The sequence below is a fragment of the Bidens hawaiensis genome, unplaced genomic scaffold, assembly GCF_021521415.1.
Source record: "Bidens hawaiensis isolate Kalapana, Puna unplaced genomic scaffold, B.hawaiensis_p1.1 tig00057101_1, whole genome shotgun sequence".
Classification (NCBI taxonomy): Eukaryota; Viridiplantae; Streptophyta; class Magnoliopsida; order Asterales; family Asteraceae; genus Bidens; species Bidens hawaiensis.
Genome location: NW_027506385.1, coordinates 47,565 through 72,149, shown reverse-complemented (window position 1 = coordinate 72,149; position 24,585 = coordinate 47,565). Strand labels below are relative to the sequence as shown.

The following is a 24,585-nucleotide window of genomic DNA, read 5'->3' as shown; positions in this document are numbered from 1 at the left end:
TAAAAGAATGTCCTTCAAGTTATAATCATATCCCATACTTGTCGTGTTGTTTTAATATCTTTGATGGTGTTTAATTCGTTAATTTTATGCTCGAAACCAACCCAATCCAAAGTACAGTGACCATTTTTGCCAAAAACCAAACTTTTCCCCAACCTTTAAATCAGATTTTATTAAATCAATTATTTTATTTTATTAACTAATTTATTTTAAAAATCAACCAACCACATTGAATGCAAAATTGGTTGTAAGATGGTTTAATGTCTGCCATCCATGAAAACTTGTCCACTCCTTCTTGTTTATAAATACCAACATTTCTCAACATATCCAAATTCTCATCTCTTCCTTTATCTCTAATTTTTGGATTTGTGAAAACAAATTAAAATGTTCTTGCCTAAGTTGACTTTAAAAGTCAAAAAGAACAATTGCTTGCTTTTCAATCCGATTTGAGTAATGTTTTGGTATGTTTTCAGTTTGTATTAGTCTTATAAATATGTTTCATTGTTTCCTTTCTTCAATCTTTGGTTGATTAAGGTGTTTTTCAATCCTAAGACACGTCTTTGCTTATTAAAGGCTAGTATGGTCTGTTTTGGGATTTTGACTCGTTTAAAGTTCTGATTTTATATTTTTTGTTGACTCTTGGACCATAAGGATTTGTGTAATAAGATGGTACACATGTACTAAAATCACACAATGAGTAACATAATTGTTTTTCATCAAAAACCATTTCAAAACATCAAGAACATAGGTTCTAATGGTGTTTCAATTCTGGACAAAAATTTGGTCGTCAAAGATTGGGTCATAACTTAGTCATAAAGAACTAGAATGATGCGTGGCAAAATCCTATGATGAACTTCATTGAGTCTTGGTTTCAACGGTTATTTAATTTCGTTTTAATTCGTTTGTATGGCTTCACAATAACTATTTTAGTTTTAGTACTCATATCTGTACCAATTGAGAAAACCGGCGGTTTCAGCCTATCTCGAGTCATAATTTGGGGAAAGCTGCTAAATTAAAGATGTTCATAATGTTGGAATCGGTCTGCCCAAGACACATATTAGAGTTGATGTGGCTAGTACGTTATGATCCAAGTTGGGTCATACCCAATAACAAGCTAGACAAACACCACGATATTTATTTAAGATATGATCTAACAAATAAATATCAACACTTAGAATATTTGAAAATTGGATTTCTAAATATTTTCACTTGTGTAAAAAATGATTTAAATGGATAATTTATGTTATGAGAGATTTTGCGTTTTGCATATACGATGTTATATAAATGGGTTAAATAACAATATGCAAAACCTACTGCTTCTGCATTTTGCATTTACTATGTTATTTAAATGGGTTAAAAAACAATATGTAAAACCTAATGATAGCAATCAGCCCGGTAACGAATAATAATTTGAATCTGACAAAGAAATCGAATACTAACGGATACTCTTGATACATAAATTCACCACACGAGGATTCGATAGAGCAAATCTAGTCAACCCTAAGGATACAGAAACACCACCTTAGGTCTGAGTAGAGTCCAAAGATCACCACACAAGGAGCCAACTTGTGCTAGCAATGGTTTTACTGGTCACTCACGAAGGAAAGAACTAAGTAGAATAAAATTAAAACATAAATCACCACCTTTCATTCATTGATAATTGCAATACATAAAGAAACCAGAAAATAAATAGCCGACCCATGATCCTAAATAACAGGGAAAATAAACTGCTTACTACTTAAGAAGCTTAAAGTACAAGTAGATAAATCTAGGTAATTAAAATGCAAAGAAACACATGTAAAATAAATAGCTGGTGGTGAAGAACGTGGGTGAAACTTGACCCATCACCCATTTTCATGTATTGGAAACCAGCTCCGGGTTAGACCCGACCCATTTCCTACGGCTAGTAGTCGTTTGCTGAATTGGGGTCCATCATCCTCTCCATCTTTGAAGAAGTTTGTCCTCAAACTTGATGAGTCAGTATCAATATCATATAATGGGGACCTACCAAACTGAAACAAAGAGAGGGCTCGCTGATCACGACCATTGGGTGATAGGGGTAGTAGGGTAATTTTTCTGCCCTCTTTGGTAAGAGAGTATGTATTCTGGTGTCCGTCATGCATGGCGCGCCTGTCAAATAACCAAGGTCGACCCAATAAAATGTGACACACGTCCATGGGTAACATATCACACCAAATTTCATCTTTGTATTTCTGCCCAATAGTGAATGATAATAGAACTTGTCTGGTAACTCGAATGCCTTTTCCATGACTGAGCCAATGGATATCATAATGTGAAGGATGAGGTGCAGTGGGTAGGTTTAGCTTCATGACCATGGACTGAGATGCCACATTGGTGCAGCTACCACTATCAAAAACCAATGAACATAATTTATTCTCTACAGTACAGCGGGTCCTAAATAGTAACTCTCGTTGTATGTTGTCACCTTGAACTGCAGCCCCGCTTAACACCCGTTGCACCATCAAATTCTCCCCTTCATCACGGCCCACTACCACCTCTTCAACTGTTGATTGAGGAGTTGATTCTTCATCATACTTTGGTCCGGTTTCAGCCTCAAGTTCTACTAAAGTAATAGCCCGTTTGTTAGGGCACTCAAATGCAAAGTGGCCTAATCCTTGACATCTAAAACAACGCCAAAATACTTTGGAATACGGGATAGGTGTCTTCGGTGTTATTATGGCTTTCGTAGCAGCAGGTTTGGGTGAGGGCATGGTAGTAGTAGTAGTAGTGGTAGTAGTAGTAGTGGTAGTAGTAGTAGTGGTAGTAGTAGTGGTAGTAGTAGTGGTAGTAGTAGTAGTAGTAGTAGTAGTTGGTAGTAGTGGTGGTAGTAGTAGTGGTAGTAGTAGTGGTAGTAGTAGTGGTAGTAGTAGTAGTAGTAGTAGTAGTAGTAGTAGTAGTAGTAGTAGTAGTAGTAGTAGTAGTAGTAGTAGTTAGTGGTAGTAGTGGTAGTAGTAGTGGTAGTAGTAGTGGTAGTAGTAGTAGTAGTAGTAGTAGTAGTAGTAGTAGCACGACCCACTTCAGCCTTTCCTCTCAATTCTTGTTGTTGGTCAAATTTGTGAGACAACATTGTCAATTCTGCCAAAGAAGAGTAGGGTTGCAGCCTTATAACATGTGCGATTCTGGGTTCAAGACCTCGTAAATACCTTACAAGAGTTTGTGGATCATCTTCATTTAACCCACACTTCATGATGAGATACTCAAAGTCTTGAGAATACTCTTGGGCTGGCCGTGATCCATGTTTCAGAGAGTGAAGCCTGGAGAAGATGTCTTGCACATAATAAGTAGGTAAAAACTTTTGTTTCAGTAGCTTCTTCATTTTGGACCAAGTTCTCACTTTTTCTTTACCCAATCGTTCCCTTTTAACACAAACATTCTCCCACCATGTAGATGCATATTTTCGCAGGTTTAGGGCTATGAGTTTGACCTTCTGGTCTTCAGTTGTTTGTTTATAGTCAAAGACCCGTTCTACGGTATGCATCCACTCAATTAAAGTATCCAGATCAAGCTTCCCGTCATACTCAGGTATGTCAACCTTGATGTTGTTGTTGTAATTGGTGTCTCGGTGTTGACGACCATAGGGATTGTAATCAGTGTCTTCATCTTCATCTTCTGGTCGGTAACGAGTGGGGGTTCAATCCCGACCTCGCTGTTGTCGCATAGCGGCAGTTAGTTCATGAAACTGGTCTTGCAACTCCCGTAATTGATCTTCCACAATTCTTTGTAGGCCATGATTGTAGGTAACAACGAACTGAAATTAGGGTTGTAGTTGATAGGAATAATGGAATCGAGCTAAGCTCTTATACTGGATGAGAGCAATCAGCCCGGTAACGGATAATAATTTGAATCTGACAAAGAAATCGAATACTAACGGATACTCGTGATACAGAAATTCACCACACGAGGATTCGATAGGGCAAATCTAGTCAACCCTAAGGATACAGCAACACCACCTTAGGTCTGAGTAGAGTCCAAAGATCACCACACAAGGAGCCAACTTGTGCTAGCAATGGTTTTACTGGTCACTCACGAAGGAAAGAACCAAGTAGAATAAAATTAAAACATAAATCACCACATTTCATTCATTGATAATTGCAATACATACAGAAACCAGAAAATAAATAACCGACCCATGATCCTAAATAACAAGGAAAATAAACTGCTTACTACCTAAGAAGCTTAAAGTACAAGTAGATAAATCTAGGTAATTAAAATGCAAAGAAACACATGTAAAATAAATAGCTGGTGGTGAAGAACGTGGGTGAAACTTGACCCATCACCCATTTTCATGTATTGGAGACCAGCTCCGGGTTAGACCCGACCCATTTCCTACGGCTAGTAGTCGTTTGCTGAATTGGGGTCCATCACCTAATGCTTTTGCATTTTGCATATACGAAGTTATTTAAATTGGTTAAATAACAATATGAAAAACCTACTGCTTTTGCATTTTGCATATATGAAGTTATTTAAGATGGTTAAATAACAATATTCAAAGCATACTGGATTTTGCATATTATGTTATAACATAAATAAATAAAATAGAATACCTAAGTTTGAATTCGGTAGGAATCTTTTGGCTGCACACTTTTTCCCCCTTCTCTCTCCTCACTTAATAGTTTTATTTATTTCAAGACATGCTCTATTTTTGGTTAGCAGATTTATGTGGTGCATTATTGCTCACAAACAAATCTCTCTCTCTCTCTCTCATACACACAAGTTGTAAGAAAACTTCTTACTCTTTTTCTCTTTTGATTTCGGCCAAAGAAAGAAATATCAAGGAAGAGTTTTTCAAGTATAAATCCTAGCAAAATCAAGGTGTTTGTTGGAAGCTTGAAGGGTATACAAGCTTGAGGTTCTTTTATCTTGAAGACTGACGTGAGGTCGAAGACTCACTCAAAAATAAACCGAATACAACTAGTTAGATAGCATTAAGCGGATATCGAACACAGGGAGTTTGTGGAAATAGTGTTACATAGTAGTTTTGTAATTTATCTAAATTAAACTAAATGCAAAAGTAAATTCAAATAGTTGGTTGTTTGGTTTTGATTAATGAAAAATAACTGAAATAATTAAACAAGTTTTAAACAATAGAGAAACAATGCTCTCTCCCGATTTCAGGTTTTCAATGTTGGTAAAGTTAATGTTTACTTGTGAGATGAACTACACAATTATAGTTCGTGAAAATGCGTTTGGATGTGATAAGAGAGGACTAAGTACTTGGATTACAAAAATGCAAGGTTGTCACTCAAAAATCAGTTTAGTATTGCTAACCCTAATTCTCTTCTACTAAATCTCGATTGCCTATGGCACCAAGAACGGATAGTCAAGAACATGAATTTATACCATACTAACAATTACAAAACGAACACACAATCACCATAGCAAAATAATCATATGATCAAAATACTATCTCATCAATAACATTAACGATTAACCCATATTCATATAGAAAACCTTACAACTCGGGAGAGAACATAAAGATTACTGGCCACACATCATTTGATTAATCATCACCTCAATTAAGATAATCGAACGAATGATAAACCCAAACAAATGATTATAATCACCAAAGTCTTGTTCTTGGACCCAAAAATCGCCCCTCGGTCATTCCAAAGTGTTAGATAGATGAAAAGACACCCAAAAACGGAATAAAAACAAGTATTTTCGGCATTTACAGCTCTGCACCGTGGCCCACGGTGGTCTACACGGTCTCCAGAACGCCATGGTACGGTGTAAACTGTCGTTTTTGATCATCTGGACCGTGGCCCACGGTAGAGCTCTTTCACATGTTCTTGTTTTCTTCATATCTTTCTCGTTTCAACTCCGTTTTCTTCACCGTTTTCGCCCACGTTCTCATAATTACATCCTTTATCTTCTCCTACCTGCAATAATATGAGTAACCATAGTCAACTAATTCCACAAAATAAACCGATTGTATGCATGGTTATTAACGGTCTTATGTCACTTATGGGTTGTCCAATGGACCACCCGTCACATTCCCACACTTACCCGTTGCTTGCCCTCAAGCAACATCTCAACACAAACTATTTGTTATTTTTCAACTTGTAGCCATCAATCTTACCACACTTCCGGTTCAGTTATGTCCCAAGTCATACCCTATTCCCTTATATTTTTTTATCGGTTGCACTAGTTCACTTGACTTTCCATTTAAACCATAGATTTCTAACCAAACCTAACATGCTTTCGGTTTTTCTATACATAAAACACATTTACACATCAACCTTTTCTTGGTGATCATCCATACATTTCATATTTAGTCAACTCTCATTTCACATTTAGTCAATTCTCCTAACATACGCTTGTACAATCATCAAATCTCCACCTATGTAAATGCTTTTGACATGAATACAAATCAAGAGGTCTTAAAATGGGTTGTAATGGGGCCAAGTGTAAGGGTATGGAAGTTAATATTGAAAGTAGCTCAAGCGATTCGATCCGACTTATTACAAACAAACTAAGTAAAAAAAATAAAAATAAACAACTATAAACATCAATAACTTCTCTTTTTCTTTTCTTTTTTTTTCTCTTTTTTTTTCTTTTTTTTTCACATCAATACATATTACTTTGAACATTGCATACATAAACATTGCAATTCTAATACAAACCTTTTTTTTACTAATATAATACTTGAACATTACATACTAGCATGATAAACATAATGCTTCACATCTCTAACTGATAAATACTAAAACAATTACATAGAAACCTATTAAGTCGGATCATTTCGCAAAATAACACCGGGGTTGATTAAATAAAAGAACAGGCCCAATAAGGTTTTCTAAAGGAACCAACCCCCCGCCCCTCACATAACCATCCTCATATGTATAATGTATGAGGCCCCAACCCCCAGTACTCACACTCTCGCTCATCCAGACGAGGCTTAACCTAAGTGCCTCTATCACTTTTGCACTCATGCCACGCTAAGATCTCGAAATGTACTAATTGTACAAATTCTATGGGAGAATATCAACTTTTCCACCAACCAATACTTCCTCAATTCTCAAGTGTAAACGAATATCTTATGCAAGTTATTACACCGAAAGCATGCTAACCTTGGTTAGAAAACTACATCATCTCCTTTTAAAAACAACTAGGCACATGTTATTTAGGGAATTGTGACCATGAAAAGAGACCAAAACTTTACCCCGCCATCTTACCACTTTCCGATTCTTTTAAACACATTTTTTATATTTTTTTCTTTAAATTTTTTTTAAAACAAAGTTTTTCAAAACAAACAGAATTTTCCTCATCCCCACACTTGGGATACATTGTCCCCAATGTATGGTGCAATTTATAATCTAAACTCGAGAAATACCACCCGCAAACCAAGAACGGCTAACTACCTAATTGACTCGACAAATAACACCATTTCCAACACAAAAATTTCACACCACCAAGTATACGAAAACAAATAAGACACAGGATAGATAAACACATGCACCTGATCATGTGTTTGTAATGATGTGGATGTTGTGCTTTAACCGGAATGAACGCATTTCATAGACTCTTTGATATCTCACAGGGAATATTGCAAACATCCCCACACTTGAATTATTGCATCCATGATGATTGAATTGTAGAACCTGTTAAAACACAAACACACCCAAAACAAAAACCAAACAAAATACACTACTCTACATCCTCAGGCTGCCTCCCGAGGGCGCTAAGTTTAATGGTCTTCAGCCAGACCGTACCTAATATACGCTATGGTAGTCTCAATGCACACTTACCCAATGTATTTCCAATGAATTCCCGGAAAATTACATGCCATCTCTATAAGTTTGTCGGTATAACTGGCATGTTTAGAAAGCACCTATGGTTTTCGCTGATCCACTTCACGAGATATACACTGATGTCTTGTAGCTTCGCACTTTTCGTCTTCTTCCCCGAACCATCTTCCCCACACTTGTTAATTGGAATGATGGATATGGGAAGAGGTTCGGTATACACATTCATCTCATCAGACTGCTCTGTCTCATCATCTTCACACGCCATCTGATCCAACCATGACTCTTCATCAGATAAAGGATTTGTTGTTGTGGTATTATCCTCCACAACCTTCTCCTCCATGTGAGAATAATCTCTAATATCATCAGTTAATGGTGAGAGACGCTCTTATATTTCTATATTCATTTTTAACTTCTGACACTTGGAAACTAGACAGCTGATTCGATCTTCATCGAAAAGGTTGGGTGCTGATAAATACTGCTCGAGTTTGGACAAAATCATTTCCAACATAGCAAGCCTTTTCTCCTCCTTGTTCTGATAAGTATAGACACCTTCAGGCACATAATATTCCTCAGGATGATACTGTTGGTATCCCCGATACGGTCTTGAGATGTACGCATCCATCATTTATTTATTCCAATACTTTGAATTTTCCAAATACACTGAGCACACATCATAATCAAAAGTATGATCACGACCGCAACAGAAACATCGCCCATCCATTCTTGGCTCATAATAAGCATCCTCGTCCCGATCCCATCTGTTAGAGTAATAACCATCCTCCACCGTTGTATCTGAATCATAGAAATATGGAGGGGAAGGATTCTCATAGCAAGGCATTAGTGGATCTTCAAATTTTGCTTTTCCCGTCTAAATCGGGACTCGTGGCAACCAATACAAGGGTGAAGTGGCTCCTTACACAAGATGCATGGAATAGAGCCGCAAAATATAGCAAGATCTATCATCTAAGCGGTTGTGGGAACTGGTGAATCCATGTTGTTGTTTGATGCAGTTGAATAACCAAGAAGATTGTTAGAGCCTCTAGTATGCATACACATGTAGGTACCTGCACACTAACACAACCAGCGTAAAATCGAAAATAACAAACAAAAACTACTAAAGCTTACACACGTTGCGCACTACTCCCCGGAAACAGCGCCAAAATTTGACGTGAGGTCGAAGACTCACTCAAAAATAAACCGAATACAACTAGTTAGATAGCGGTAAGCGGGTATCGAACACAGGGAATTTGTGGAAATAGTGTTACCAAGTAGTTTTGTTATTTATCTAAATTAAACTAAATGCAAAAGTAATTCAAATAGTTGGTTGATTGGTTTTGATTAATGAAAATAACTTAAATAATTAAGCAAGTTTTAAACAATAGAGAAACAATGCTCTCTCCCGATTTCAGGTTTCCAATGTTGATAAAGTTAATGTTTACTTGTGAGATGAACTACACAATTATTGTTCGTGAAAATGCGTTTGGATGTGATAAGAGAGGACTAAGTACTTGGATTACAAAAATTCAAGGTTGTCACTCAAAAATCAGTTTAGTATTGTTAACCCTAATTCTCTTCTACTAAATCTCGATTGCCTATGGCACCAAGAACGGATAGTCAAGAACACGAATTTATACCATACTAACAATTACAAAAGAAACACACAATAACCATAGCAAAATAATCATATGATCAAAATACTATCTCATCAATAACATAAACGATTAACCAATATCCAATTAGAAAACCTTACAACTCGGGAGAGAACATAAAGAGTACTAGTCACACATCGTTTGATTAATCATCACCTCAATTAAGATAATCGAACGAATCATAAACCCAAACAAATGATTATAATCACCAAAGTCTTGTTCTTGGACCCAAAAATCGCCCCTCGGTCGTTCCAAAGTGTTAGATAGATGAAAAGACACCCAAAAACGGAATAAAAACAAGTATTTTCGGCATTTACAGCTCCGCCCCGTGGCCCACGGTGGTCTCCACGGTCTCCAGAACGCCACGGTACGGTGTAAATTGTCGTTTTTGATCAGTTGGACCGTGGCCCACGGTCCAGACCATTGCTCACGGTGGAGCTCTTTCTCATTTTCTTGTTTTCTTCATATCTTTCTCATTTCAACTCCGTTTTCTTCACCGTTTTCACCCACGTTCTTGTAATTACATCCTTTATCTTCTCCTACCTACAATTATATGAGTAAGCATAGGAAACTAATTCCACAAAATAAACCAATTTTATGCATGGTTATTAACGGTCTTATATCACTTAAGGGTTGTCAAATGGAGCACCCGTCAAAGACTCGCCTTCATATCATCATCTCCTTTCATTTTCTTGGACTATTGAAGGTAGTATTCTATGAACACCCTGTGGTTTTTTATATTGGTAAGCATGAAAATTCGTATATGGATCCGGGGCTTGGGTTTTGCATATAAAATCGGTTTTTATTCATCTAATTAACAAGATTTAAAACTTATTTTTCCGCTGAATTTTTCATATAAATGGGTTTATATGACTTTGGTAATCTTGATAAAACCCAACAATGGCAACAAGAGCCGCTTATACGGAAAAATGCTTCAACAGATCTAAATATTTTCGGGTTTTATGATGTGGTTCACCATATGACCGAAAGTTTTGGGGCTTTTGGTTACCCCTTGGTTTTTCAAGATTATACTTTACATGTATGTGGTAATCTTGAAGAATTAAGTCATTTGGATGATTGATTATTTTGTTTGGACAAAAACCCAAAGTTTTTGGTTTGCTTAACCATGGCCGAAAACTTTAAGGATTAAAAGGGAACCATTTTGGATTTACACAGTTTGCATATTCGGATATTCATTTGCATGTTCATAACCTAGCCATGACCTTGTGTTTGGATTTGTGTTTGTTTTGTGATTCATTCAATTATTCAATATGGTTGTAATATTCTTTTATTTGGGTTTGTAATCTATTTGTTCATTTCATATTGGTTTGTAATAATAAGTAGATTAGTTGTATTTCTTTTACTAGAAGAAAATGTATTAGGATATATTTTTGGTAAAAGAAGATGCAACAAAGTTATGGTTTTGGTTTTGGGCCTTAATGGACCTCACAGTCCAAGATGGGATTTTAGCCCAATGGTTAAAAACCAAACATGGAGGCCCAAGAAAGCTAGGAGCTAACGTTGGAGCCCAAAAGAAAGCCCAAATAAAGTGGAAGAGTCACAAGACAAGGTGGACACTTGAAGCATTTGGATGCGGGGTCAAGTGGGAGTTCACCGACATATGACTTCTGTCATTCTCGTCCCTTAGGAGAGACCTTTTGGCACACTTGTTTCGGTTAAAAAGTGTAGCCAAGTTTAGGTGTCTATGGTTATGAACTTGTGGTTGTTTTATTTATGCATGTTTGGTTGTTTTATGTTTTGCATATGGATTGTTAACTTAAAATCAACAACTTGCATAAAATTGGTTCCTTAGAAATCATTAGGTAATAAAATTAGTTTTGTTAAAGGTTAATGATTTCACAATAAAATGGGTTTTATTAAAGGAACTTTGAAAATTGGTTTTTCAAACAAAGTACCATGCATTTGAATGCATGCAAATCCAGGTACGCAAATTGTTTTCCAATCTAGAATTTAGAAAACATAAATCCCTTTTAAAAACAAGTTTAACACCATCCTTTTATACGACACTCGAATCACTTGGGAACTCGATGTGTGTGTAAGTAGGACGACTTGATTTAGAAACCATGTGAATAGGGTCACTAAAGCATGGCGTACAAAGGTGTTGATGGGATTAAACATGCCACTAAACATATGATGTTTAACCGATCCCATAAAACTAGAAGTTGCAAAGGGTTGCAATCGTCAAGCGTTGACTACCTTGTTAATTCAATAGTATGATAAAGGTCACCTAACTACTATGAGAATGTAACGTTAGGTTCTAGATTTCAATCATTAATTGTCTTGAAGACATAAAAGGGTATTAACGACTAAAATGATTAATGATATCGAAAATACTAAAATTGAGCTTTGTTAAATTATGTAGATGGCCGCAATCAACAATCCACCTAACGCAATTATCCCACTCGTGCATAACCTATCACTAAGAGCCATACTCGATAAGGATCGTCTTAACTATAACAATTTTATGGATTGGTATCGAAATTTGAGAATTGTTCTCAAACATTAAGGATGTAGATGCCTATAACGATTGGTTAAAATACACCGAGGATTCAATGCAAGTTTCTTGTCTCATGTTGGGAACTATGATTCCCAAAATTCAAAAGGACTTTGAAAATCATGGGGCATATGACATGATCACCCAACTTAAGGAAATGTTCCTTAATCAAGCTAGGGTGGAACGCTTCGAAACGGTTCGAGCGCTTCATGAATGTCATATGGAAGAAAACCAATCGGTTTCATCTTATGTGCTTAAGATGAAAAGCCACATTGATCGACTTGAAAGGCTAAATTGTCCCGTCTCAAAAGAGTTAGCCACGGATATGATCCTTAATAGCCTAACCAAAAGGTTTGAGACTTTTGTCATGAATTATAACATGAATGGATGGGACAAAAGCATTGGTGAGCTTCACGCAATGCTTAAAACGGCCGAAGCGGGAATGGGTAAAAAGGTTTACCGGTTCTCATTATCAATGAAGGAAGCAACAAGAAGAGGCATCACCCAGAACCTAAGGCAAAGGTTGCCAAAGGTAAGGGACATACCAAGGGTAAGTTCAAAGGGAAGGCAAAAGCGGAACCACACAAACCAAAAGAGAAGAATCTAAAGGTTAGCTCGGAGGATCCGTGCTTTGGTTGTAGTGAGAAAGGACATTGGATGAGAAATTGTCCAACTTATCTCAAAGAGTTGAAAGCAAAGAGGGATGCGGGGCAAACCTCGGGTACAACTTTCATGATCCATATTGATCTTAATGTTATTTCTTCTAGCACATGGGTAATGGATACCGGATGTGGAACTCATATATGCAATTTGTTGCAGGAGTTCAAAAGATATAAGAATTTTAAGAAAGGAGATACAAGTCTCTTCATGGGCAACGGAGCAAAATTTGATGTCGAAGCCCAAGGAGACTACGTTTTGAAGCTTCCAAACGGTTTGGAAGTTGTTTTGAAAAACATTTTGTATGCTCCTTGTTTGACTAGGAACATTATCTCCGTTTCTCTTTTAAGACAATATGTTATGATTTAAAGTTTGTGAACAATGGTATTTGTGCTTTCATGAATAATGTCTTTTATTTTAAAGCAATGACGTCTAATGGCATTTATGAATTAGTTCATGATAACACATTCTTTGATAACAAGTTGTACCAATCAAGCACCAAGAAACTCAAAATGGATTTGAGTAAGACTTATCTTTGGCATTTTCACCTTGGTCTTATAAACAAAGATCGCATACATACACTTCAAAAGAATGGTCTTTTGGAATCGAATGATGATTCATTTGATAAGTGTGAATCTTGTTTACAAGGAAAGATGACCAAGGAGCCCTTTAGTGGAACTAATGAAAGGGCAAAAGACTTATTAGGTATCATACAATCGGATGTATGTGGTCCTTTTAAGGCAATGACAAGGAATTGTGAAAAATACTTCATTACCTTTATCGACGATTATAGTCGTTAAGGGTATGTGTACTTGTTAAGACACAAAGATGAAGCCTTTGAAATGTTCAAAGTCTTCCAAAATGATGTAGAAAATCAACTCAATAAAACCATCAAAGTACTTCATTCGGATAGAGGAGGTGAATACCTTAGTGATGCTTTTCAAGATCATCTTAGGAGTTGTGGTATTATCTCACAACTCGCTCCACCCGGAACACCACAACATAATGGTGTGTCCGAAAGGAGGAATCAAACTCTATTGGATATGGTTTGATCTATGATGGCTAGAAGCACATTGCCTCTATCATTTTGGGGTTTCGCATTGCTCTCGACAGCCCGTATTTTAAATATGGCACAAACCCAGAAAGTGGACAAGACACATTTTAAAATATGGCATGGAAGGGTTCTATCGTTATCATATTTAAAGGTATGGGGTTGTGAAGCTTATGTTAAGCACAACACCCAAAACAAACTTGAAAGTCGATCCACTAAGTGTATCTTTGTAGGATATCCCAAAGACTCTATGGGATATTATTTCTACAACCCAACCGAGCAAAAAGTGTTTATTGCTCGAAAGGTCAAGTTCTTGGAAACTAAGTTCCTTATGGAAAGAACTAGTATAATTGTGGAACTCGAGGAGGATCGAGAACCACAAGCCGATACACGTTTGGTTAATCCTATCAATCAACAAGAGTTTGTTGAGAATGATCAAATTGTTGATCAAGACACACAAAACGTTCGTAAATCTGGTAGAATTAGCACTCCACCCGAAAGATATGGATTTTTCGTGGATGGATGCTATGTGGTAGATTCGGATGAACCAACCACATACCATGATGCAATGTCACAATCTGATTGTGACAAATGGCTTGAAGCCATGAACGTTGAGATGCAATCCATGCATGACAACCAGTATGGGATTTGGTTGTACCGCCTCTAAACTCCAAGCCGGTTGGAAGTAAGTGGGTTTTCAAGAAGAAAACCGATATGCATGGAAACTTGGATACTTATAAAGCAAGACTTGTAGCAAAAGGTTTTACTCAAACTCAAGGGGTTGATTATGATGAGACCTTTTCGCCGGTGGCAATGCTAAAGTCTATTAGGATATTATTTTCCATAGCTGCATATTATGACTATGAGATTTGGCAAATTGATGACCGTCGTTTGAGTCAACCAAAAACCTAATTATTCTAAATAGTTAGAGCAAGTAGGGTATCGTATCACAAGGAGTATGTGGTCAATGCAATTCGTGTAACAGATTTAATATTATGAATTAAGAAGTTTTAGTGCTGATCACACAAGCAATAGTTTGAATTAAAAGAACCAAGCAGCGAACAAGTAAACGAGTATTAAGCAGTTAACAAAGCTAACCACACCCGGGAATTCAAGTAAGCAACCAAACAGTATCTCATGCAACCTAACAGATTTATTATTAACGATTAACTAAAAACTGATCAACCAGACAAAACCTTAGACGTCAAAAATTACTTTACACACGACACTGGTTATCAAACAGTCCTTGCCAGTGTGACTCAGTTAAGGGTAATTGTACGTTTTATCGTATTCAATCTAACCAAATAGTTATATGACTAATTATCTAGCAACTGGTAACAGATCGTTCAGATCAACGTAAACCTAAACCGACCGAACACACAAAAATACTAAACATCAATAATCATATATCAATCATCAATAACAATACACAAGTGTTCTTAATCACATGAGAAAAACTGTAAAAGGTTACAAACTATAAATCCCGGGTGCGATTCTAGGAGATTAGTCGAGCCTAGACATCATCGAATCTTCGATTCGGATGATAGAAATCATATGTAGGGTCTTGACACGAGCTATGATAGCGGAAATCGCCTTCTTGGACTGCTGGAATCGCCTCTTGGTCGTTAAAAACGAAGTTAGGGTTCTTCAGAATGAAAAATAACATATAAACCTAAAATTCCCGTCTGCACTCCCGTCGCGGTACGCGATGGCCATATGACCATCCCATCGCATACCGCGACCTAAGAAAACCTCATTTTTCAGATTCCTCTCGTCGAGAAACCCAAAATTCATATATTATGGCTCTCGTAACTCATTTTCTAGCTCAGGATATGCTCGTTTTACTTCAAGGTCGCATTTCGTCAACCCATCTTGTTCAGTTTTAGCATCGGCTTATGATCACTCATCTATACTCTTCCCGAATCCTTGAAAAACTTCCCAAGACATCAAATAATGATTCGGTCTTCCCGAGATATCATTCCATGCTCGTACAGGTCTCCATTTAGCATCTTTAACGATCAATTACCTGAAATACAAAAGCACGTATGAAGTACCAAAGTTTTAACAATATACTCAATAAAACTACATAATTAATACCCTAAAATAAATAAAAAATACCCGACCATCACATCCCCACACTTATCTTTTGCTTGCCCTCAAGAAAACTCTAAAGTAAACATTAACCTCCATCATAGGTATGTAGATTATCGCCATTAATACTAGTAAGGTTTAAGGTCATACCCAGTTTCCCAGACTGACACTGTTTTTTGATTGACATCTCACAAATACGGTTAAATGCTATAATAAAAACAATAGAGCCGCCCAGACAGGTGTACTTTGTTTCCGGTTAAGGCACACATGCTCATACCACTCGTAATATAACATCTCTCCTCTCGGTTTGATATATGGACTAGCAAAAGATGTGCCAGTATCACTCAGCACTCAATATCACTCATAAGTACATATTAATCCATCAAGCTGTTTTGGCACAAATGCAAATCAAGAGGTCTTTAAAAGGGTTGTAACGGGGCCAGGTTTAAGGGTATGGAAGGGAAATATTTAAGTAGCTCAAACGATCTGACCCGGCTTATTACAAAACATCTAAATAAACGAAACTGCTATACAAACTGACTGACTTATTATAAAACCTCTAAATAAGCAAACTAACATACATACTGATTTCATATTTTTTTTTCTTTTCTTTCTTTTTTTTTACATAAACAAACTACTGAATACATAACTGAATATAAACAGACATCTTTTTGGCCTTTTCCACAAGTTTTTTTTAAGCATAATAACGTGATGCTTAAATATGGAACAAATACAAATACAAAAACAAAAACAAATACAATTACAAATAAACCTAGTAAGCCGGATCGTCTCGTAACATAATGTCGGGGTTAAATAATTGAAAAATAAGTCCAAGAAAGGTTTTCTAAGGGACCCAACCCCCCGCCCCTCACATTAACCTCACCTCATATGTGTAATAATGAGGCCCCAAACCCCAATACCCACACTCACGCTCATCCAGACGAGGCTTAACCTAGCTGCCTCTATCAACTTTTGCATTTTGACGACGGTGAACCCGTAATCCATGAACATCAGTGAAAACACTCAAATGACATGTGTGTACTATATATTATATGTGTATTATATATATATTTGGGTCAACTCACACACGTACTGGAGGAATAGGGCTGACAATATAAACATGTGTACATGTCCCCATGACTCGTTATTCCCGCCTAAACGACCCCATTTTCAACTTCTCGTTATAAAAACATTTGTGAGTAAGACTAATGAGATGCTGAAAAACCAACCATGATCAGAAACCTATGACTTGGCATTAATGGAAATAATTAACAGTTAACAACTTTGGTTTCTGAACACTCTTCGAGGTACTATCGGGCTAAAAATTTTCAAATTTCCCCCATCCCCACACTTGAGGTTTACATTGTCCTCAATGTAAGAATAGTTAACAGTTTCCTCAAATTTAAACATGATAGAACGATTAATAAACATTTAATGGACGGGGTTGAAATTGACTTTTTGACTATTAAGCAATTTTAAAATTTCGGGGGTCAGGTGTGGCGGTTCTATTAATAATTATACAATTACTGTTTTAACGTTTAAAGTAATATAAACAAAATTAAATTATGAAACTGAAATCACCTGATATTAACGTGACTGGAGAAGGACCAGTCGGCTCGTGAACTCTCGTAACACTCGTATACTCTCGTCTCATCCAATTACCAAACTGACAATCGAACCTGCAAAATCTCAAGATGTGTAGAAGCAAGCTTCTCACAAGTGTAAGACATAGGTCTTTTAAGAGTTTTGAAAATGAATAATTGTTAATTTTATTAAACCATTACCGAGATAAATTAATTCGTTTCATAATAAAATCTGTTAAGTTAAGTAAAAACGTTAAAAGACCTAAGTCACTTTCGTATGAATCACGAATGCATTTAGCGTATGCAACAAGCCCTGTAAACTCCCTGGTAGCCCGGGAGGACGAGTGGGGTCTCGTGAGGGTTTATAGTGAACTACACCCACAAAGTTCCAAATACAACAAAATTTACACGTACCTAGATTAACCAAAGCAAAAAGAACATGAAAGCACTCTGGATCGCTTAACTGAAACTTCGTTTTCTGATGGTGCGGTATCCCCACACTTAGCTTTTGCTATGATGGTACACTTGAAATACAATTAGTAACATAAAAACTAAAACAAAATGGAAACTAAAAATATAAAAAATGTACAACTACCACCCTTTTGAAACTTGTATGCCATTCAAGGTGTGTAACATCCCTAAAATTTTGATCTAAATTTGACAATTTAGAAAAGTTGAGGGATCAAAAATAATCTCAAGATAAGTAATGAGAAAATATTAAATAAAGAAATATAAGAAAAATAAGGAAAATAAAAATATTTCCTAAGTTAAAGTTTACTTACATGAAAGAAATTCCATCCCACATTGGAAGATGTAAGAAAGTGAAAGCATTCCACTAAGGTATAAATAAGGAATGTAAATCCCATCCCACATGGAAAGTGGTAAAGAAATGGAAGCTCTTTATAAGGAAGAGATTTTCCATAGTAATATTCTTTTATAAATATCATGCATAAAGTAGTCCTAGCGGAGGGTGCGTAGCACCCGACGCACACACGCACTCCCTCGCGCTCGGGCTCGGGCGAGGACAAGGACGATGACGACGGTGACGGCGAAGGGCGTTGGGCGCAATGTGGCGCTTTGATGGCGCACTTTGCGCTCGGGTGAGGACGAGGACGAGGACGATGACGATGGCGACGGAGAATGGCGTTGGGCGCAATGTGACGCTTTGATGGAGCACTTTGCACTTCGCACGCTCGCATCGCCGCGAGCCGCTTAAGAGCTGCCTTAGTATTTTTGGACAACGAGAGTTAGACCCCGATGTGACAAGCTACCAAAAGACGAGGGACTAAAACTGAAAAATCATATACAGCGACCCATCGCGCTACGCGATGAGTCCAAGGAGACGGCCATCGCGTACCGCGATGGGCCGTGATGACGCATCAACACGTGTCACACTCTGGTGACACGTGGCAGCAGACCAGGACACGTGGCAGAAAGTGTCAGACCACGTGGCGACACGTGGCACACATGTCAGTCCACGTGGCGACACGTGGCATGACCATAGGAAAGGAGCCATCGCGATACCGCGATGGGATCCAAAAATGGCTATAAATAGGAGGGGGTTCGGCTCATTTGCAGCACACCTCTCCACTCTCTCTCTAGAATCTCAATCTCTCTCTACCTCGGTTTGCGTGCCGAACATCGTTTTGTGTGCCACCGACCCAACAAATAACACATCGTAATCCATGCCATAAACCCGGTGTTTTCCTCGAAGTGCGTGCCACTCAAAAACCTGACATTCCGTCTCAAAGTACGTGCACGACCCGACAACCGAACATTGCCTCGATTTGCGTACCAAGAAGAGTTGATCAAGAACGCCTCGATAAACGTGCATAGAGTAGAAGTGCTTCCCGTATAAACTTAGGATATCTAACTCCGAATACCCGTGCGAGGTAAGGGGTTCTGCCTAAGTTATTATTATATTATAAACGGCTCAGACCATAGTCGGAGATATAGCCGAACCTTGATTATGATTTAGTATTATATAACTTTTCTTAAGCAAAGGTTATAGTCAAAATAATATTTCTTCATGACTAAGAAATATTTATAACAAAAGATTATAGTTGAATTAATGTTTCTTTTTGAGAAAGAAACTCAGTATAGACGTTTCTTCTTGAAGAAAAAACGTAGCATATGATTGGTAAATAAAGAAAGAGACTAAAGGTCCAAAATGTTTTATAAATGATTTTATCAAGGTTAACGCTATACAAAAACAGACTAGAGGTCTGAAGCTAAATCGATGATCTAGTTATTTATACAAAATGTTATTCTCGTACTATAGGTCCGAGGTAACCAATCAAGAGACAGAATCAGAAAACAGGAATCAGTAACAGAAACTGATTACAAACAGAAAATGTGAATACGCCCCAAACCTTTTATAATGAGTCTGAATGTTTAAAACTTTTTGTTACAATAATAAGAAACGGACACCCTGATTAAGAGTATATATGTGTCTGGATCCATTCATACATGGTGACTCGGCATTTCCCCGAGGCCATGCATATCATCAACATGCCTCTGAAGGTCTACAGGACTGTTCAAAGAAATGATATTGTGTATATAATTATTTGTACATGGTACTTAGGGTAATTTGATCCCAATTGAGTTGGGTGCCTAATGAGTAGTCACAAGGTATTATTGTTGATTTCACAAAGGCATTGAAAAGATATTTTAGAGTCAGCGTTATTCACCAGCTTTGTGCTGACGTATTTTCCCCATGTTACGGGGAACAAGAAAGGTTAGACAAGCAAAAAGGGATAAAAGATTGGAGTTATAGTCATTAGATGCTATCTGATGGCTCAGATATTTTATTTGAAAATATTATAAAAGAGTTATGTTTTATAAAGAAATATATTTTAAATATCAAGCGAGTATTTAAACTAGAGATTTTAATAAGTTTTCAATATAATAATATTTTATTAAAGACTTCCGCTGAAATAAAACCCGCAACTCTGATGTATTTACAAAAGTGGTACCAACTTGTGGTCACACGTCTAGACCCTAAAGTGGGGTGTGACAGGTTGGTATCAGAGCCATCAATCTTAGCGAATTAGGTATTTAATTATACCTAGGCTTTGATTAAGGATAAGTTTTGAAAAACTTATTATGTGAATATTGATTCAAGCAAACAAGATACTTAGTTGAAAAGTATCAAGAAATCATTCAAAAATTAAACACGGATAAGATATAACAAATAAGATAGGAACGTCTCTTAACGTCTCCCTATCCCTAAATTTAAACTCGCGCAAATGTCCGATCGTCAATCTAGCGAAGAATCCGTTAAGCCTAGACCTGGCAAAGGAAAAGGATTTATGGGAACGTCTTTTCTCCCAATTCCTATATCTAGTGATGAAAGTACATGCCAAACAAAAATGGAGTAAGATTCGGATTCATATGATTCTGACATTCCGCTAGCTCAAATAATTCCCAATCATGGAGCAGGATCAAGTAGATCCAAGAAACCAATGACGCCAAAGGAAAAAGAAGTAAAGACTTACCCGGAAGAATATATTCAAGAGCAAGAATATTATCCGGCAACACAAGATCCTTACTTTGTGTGCATTTAAAAGGAAGAAACAATGGAAGAGATGAAAGAAAAAGAGAAGACTATCAAGAAAGATAGCAAAATTAAGAAATTAATTATTCGTTGGAAGAAATAAAACCTTAGAAATTGTAGAAAGTATAATTGTAACAAACATGCACTCTTGTAACTATAATAAGATGAATAAAAGATATGTTTTAAATTCTTTGAATATTTGACTTATCTTTTAAAATTAATTGTAGTATGTCAAGAGAAGAAAGTGCAAACTCTCACAATAGTCCTCCCAAGAAAACTGTAAATGAAGAAAATGTTGAAAATAAGGATAATGAAATTCCCGCTCAATATATAAAGGGAATTCAAAAGATGATTAAGGAAGCTATCAATGACATATCTACGAGTCAAAGTCAACCAAAATCTAACAAGAGAAATCGAAGTAAGTATGTTCCTTCGAGAAAGGAAGAAACTTATGATAGCTCTACGGCTGATAATCATTCAAAGAATAAGAAACGAAAGAAACTCAAAATCGGTGGATGTTCGTTCAAAGACTTTAAGTATTATGGACCAAAGGAGTTTCACGGAGATAAAAGAGCCATCACAACCGTGAGGTGGCTTGAGGAGATGGAAACAATAGTGATAACAAGTAAGTGTACTGATAAAGAGAAGATTCAGTATACCGCCTTAATGTTTAAAGGAGAGGCACATGAGTGGTGGAATGCTCTGTTGATGAGCAAAGGGAGAGAAGTGATGTATAATTTAAGTTGGGAAACATTTAAAGGTCTAATATTAAAGAAATTTTGCCCAACTCATGAAATGGATTGGATTCAAACGTAGTTATGGAATCACAAGGTTATTGGCACAAATCTTAGGGAATATAACACTAAATTCCTAGAATACTGCCGACTGGTTCCACATTTAGTAACTCCAGAATATAATAAAGTAACTCGTTACATATATGGACTACAAAGAGAAATAAGAGACATGGTACGATCCAATATGCCAAAACAGTTGATTCGGCTATGGAATTGGCCGGTTACTTAATCAACAGCATGATAAGGAATCAAGAAGAAGAAAAGAAGAATTATAAAGAAACAAAGAAACCAAAAGATTCCGAAAAGATAGGAAAAGAAGAAAGTACTCCCAAGTCAGCATGTAAGACTAGTGAAAGAAAACATACTGGAAAGTGTCGACTAGAAAATTCAAAAAATTGTGCATACTACAAGAGAGCGGGACACACAATAGATGAATGTCGAAAGAAGTTAGGAGTATGTTTTACATGTGGAGAAACGGGTCACTTTAAGACTGAATGCCCGCAAAGAAAGCTAGTCAAGATTAATGACAAGATCACATCAAAGAAATGTCAAGATAGGCTAGCTAACTTTTGTATAACTCGTTTTCAAACGAGAAGTTTTGTAATCAAAGAAGGGTATTTAATTCCCTAAGTTATAAATAAAATATTAGCATATAGATCGTGTTAATACACAAGAATGCTTATATTCGTTACCTCTAAAGAACAATCAAGAGGTTCAAATTCATCCAAAACTTAGAACAAATAAAACGTTGAGAAAATATATCATCTAGGAGGATGATATACCAAACGTTAGAAAATATATATATCGAAAGGAGCTCATTCAAGAATATTATATTATCTACCTAATAAGGTTGATCAAAAAGTCAAAGAAAAAGAGTTCAAAGATATTCAATAAATACAATCGCTAAGTATAGCAAATAAAATTAAGTCAAGGGATACTATAGAGAACGTCATTAATCAAGATCAAGGATAGAATGGATTCGATAAACTGAATCTAAACAACAACTTACTGGAATAGATTTGATAGACTAAATCAAAACAACAATGTAGTTAACATCGGTAAATATTTAGAATACAAACGGTAAGGTAAATAGTTAAACACAACTGATCACTGTGTTTATCAATTTACAATTACTGATGACATTCTGAACTAATAACTGAGTACATCATTCAAAGATGTAAGTTAACCACAAAATAGAAACCTCAGCAATTCTGCATCCAGATTAGATAGGATCTAATCATCAAACCAAGACGTAAGAACTGTTCACACTTCAAACAACGAATCTCGAGGACGAGATTCATTTTAAGGTGGGGAGGATGTAACATCCCCAAAATTTTGATCTAAATTTGACAACTTAGGAAAGTTGAGGGATCAAAAATAATCTCAAGATAAGTAATGAGAAAATATTAAATAAGGAAATATAAGAAAAATAAGAAAAATAAAAATATTTCCTAAGTTAAAGTTTACTTACATGAAAGAAATTCCATCCCACATTGGAAGATCTAAGAAAGTGGAAGCATTCCACTAAGGTATAAATAAGGAATGTAAATCCCATTTCACATGGAAAGTGGTAAAGAAATGGAAGCTCTTTATAAAGAAGAGATTTTCCATAGTAATATTCTTTTATGAATATCATGCATCAAGTAGTCCTAGCGGAGGGTGCGTAGCACCCGACGCGCACAAGCACGCGCTCGCGCTCGGGCGAGGACGAGGACGACGGCGACGGCGAAGGGCGTTGGGCACAATGTGGCGCATTGATGGCGCACTTTGCACTTCGCACGCTCGCATCGTCGCGAGCTGCTTAAGAGCCGCCTTAGTATTTTTGGACAACAAGAGTTAGACCCCGATGTGACAAGCTACCAAGAGACGAGGGACTGAAACTGAAAAATCATATACATCGACCCATCGTGCCACGCGATGAGTTCAAGGAGACGGCCATCGCGTACCGCGATGGGCCGTTATGACGCATCAACACATGTCACACTCTGGTGACACGTGGCAGCAAACCAGGACACGTGGCACACGTGTCAGTCCACGTGGCGACACGTGGCATGACCACAGGTAAGGAGCCATCGCGATACGCGACGGCGGTAGAAGTAGGACCCATCGCGTACCGCGATGGGATCCAAAAATGGCTATAAATAGGAGGGGGTCGGCTCATTTGCAGCACACCTCTCCACTCTCTCTTTAGAATCTCACTCTCTCTCTACCTCGGTTTGCGTGTCGAACATCGTTTTGTGTGCCACCGACCCAACAAATAACACATCGTAATCCGTGCCATAAACCCGGTGTTTTCCTCGAAGTGCGTGCCACTCAAAAACCCGACATTCTGTCTCGAAGTACGTGCACGACCCGGCAACCGAACATTGCCTCGATTTGCGTGCCAAGAAGAGTTGATCAAGAACGCCTCGATAAACGTGCATAGAGTAGAAGTGCTTCCCGTATAAACTTAGGATATCTAACTCCGAATACCCGTGCGAGGTAAGGGGTTCTACCTAAGTTATTATTATATTATAAACGGCTCAGACCATAGTCGGAGATATAGCCGAACCTTGATTATGATTTATTATTATATAACTTTTCTTAAGCAAAGGTTATAGTCAAAATAATATTTCTTCATGACTAAGAAATATTTATAACAAAAGATTATAGTTGAATTAATGTTTCTTCTTGAGAAAGAAACTCAGTATAGACGTTTCTTCTTGAAGAAGAAACGTAGCATATGATTGGTAAATAAAGAAAGATACTAAAGGTCCAAAATGTTTTATAAACGATTTTATCAAGGTTAACGCTATACAAAAACAGACTAGAGGTCTGAAGCTAAATCGATGATCTAGTTATTTATACAAAATGTTATTCTCGTACTATAGGTCCGAGGTAACCAATCAAGAGACAGAATCAGAAAACAGGAATCAGTAACAGA

At 37.0% G+C, this 24,585-nt stretch overlaps 1 long non-coding RNA gene across 1 annotated transcript; it reads left to right on the top strand.

The window, feature by feature from the left end:
- The first annotated feature begins 1,907 nt into the window (after positions 1-1,907).
- On the top strand, positions 1,908-23,311 carry LOC143617709 (uncharacterized). The gene is made up of 3 exons (XR_013150873.1): positions 1,908-2,719; positions 2,998-3,401; positions 22,978-23,311. It is a non-coding gene; the product is annotated as an uncharacterized LOC143617709 (long non-coding RNA).
- The last annotated feature ends 1,274 nt before the right edge of the window (positions 23,312-24,585 follow it).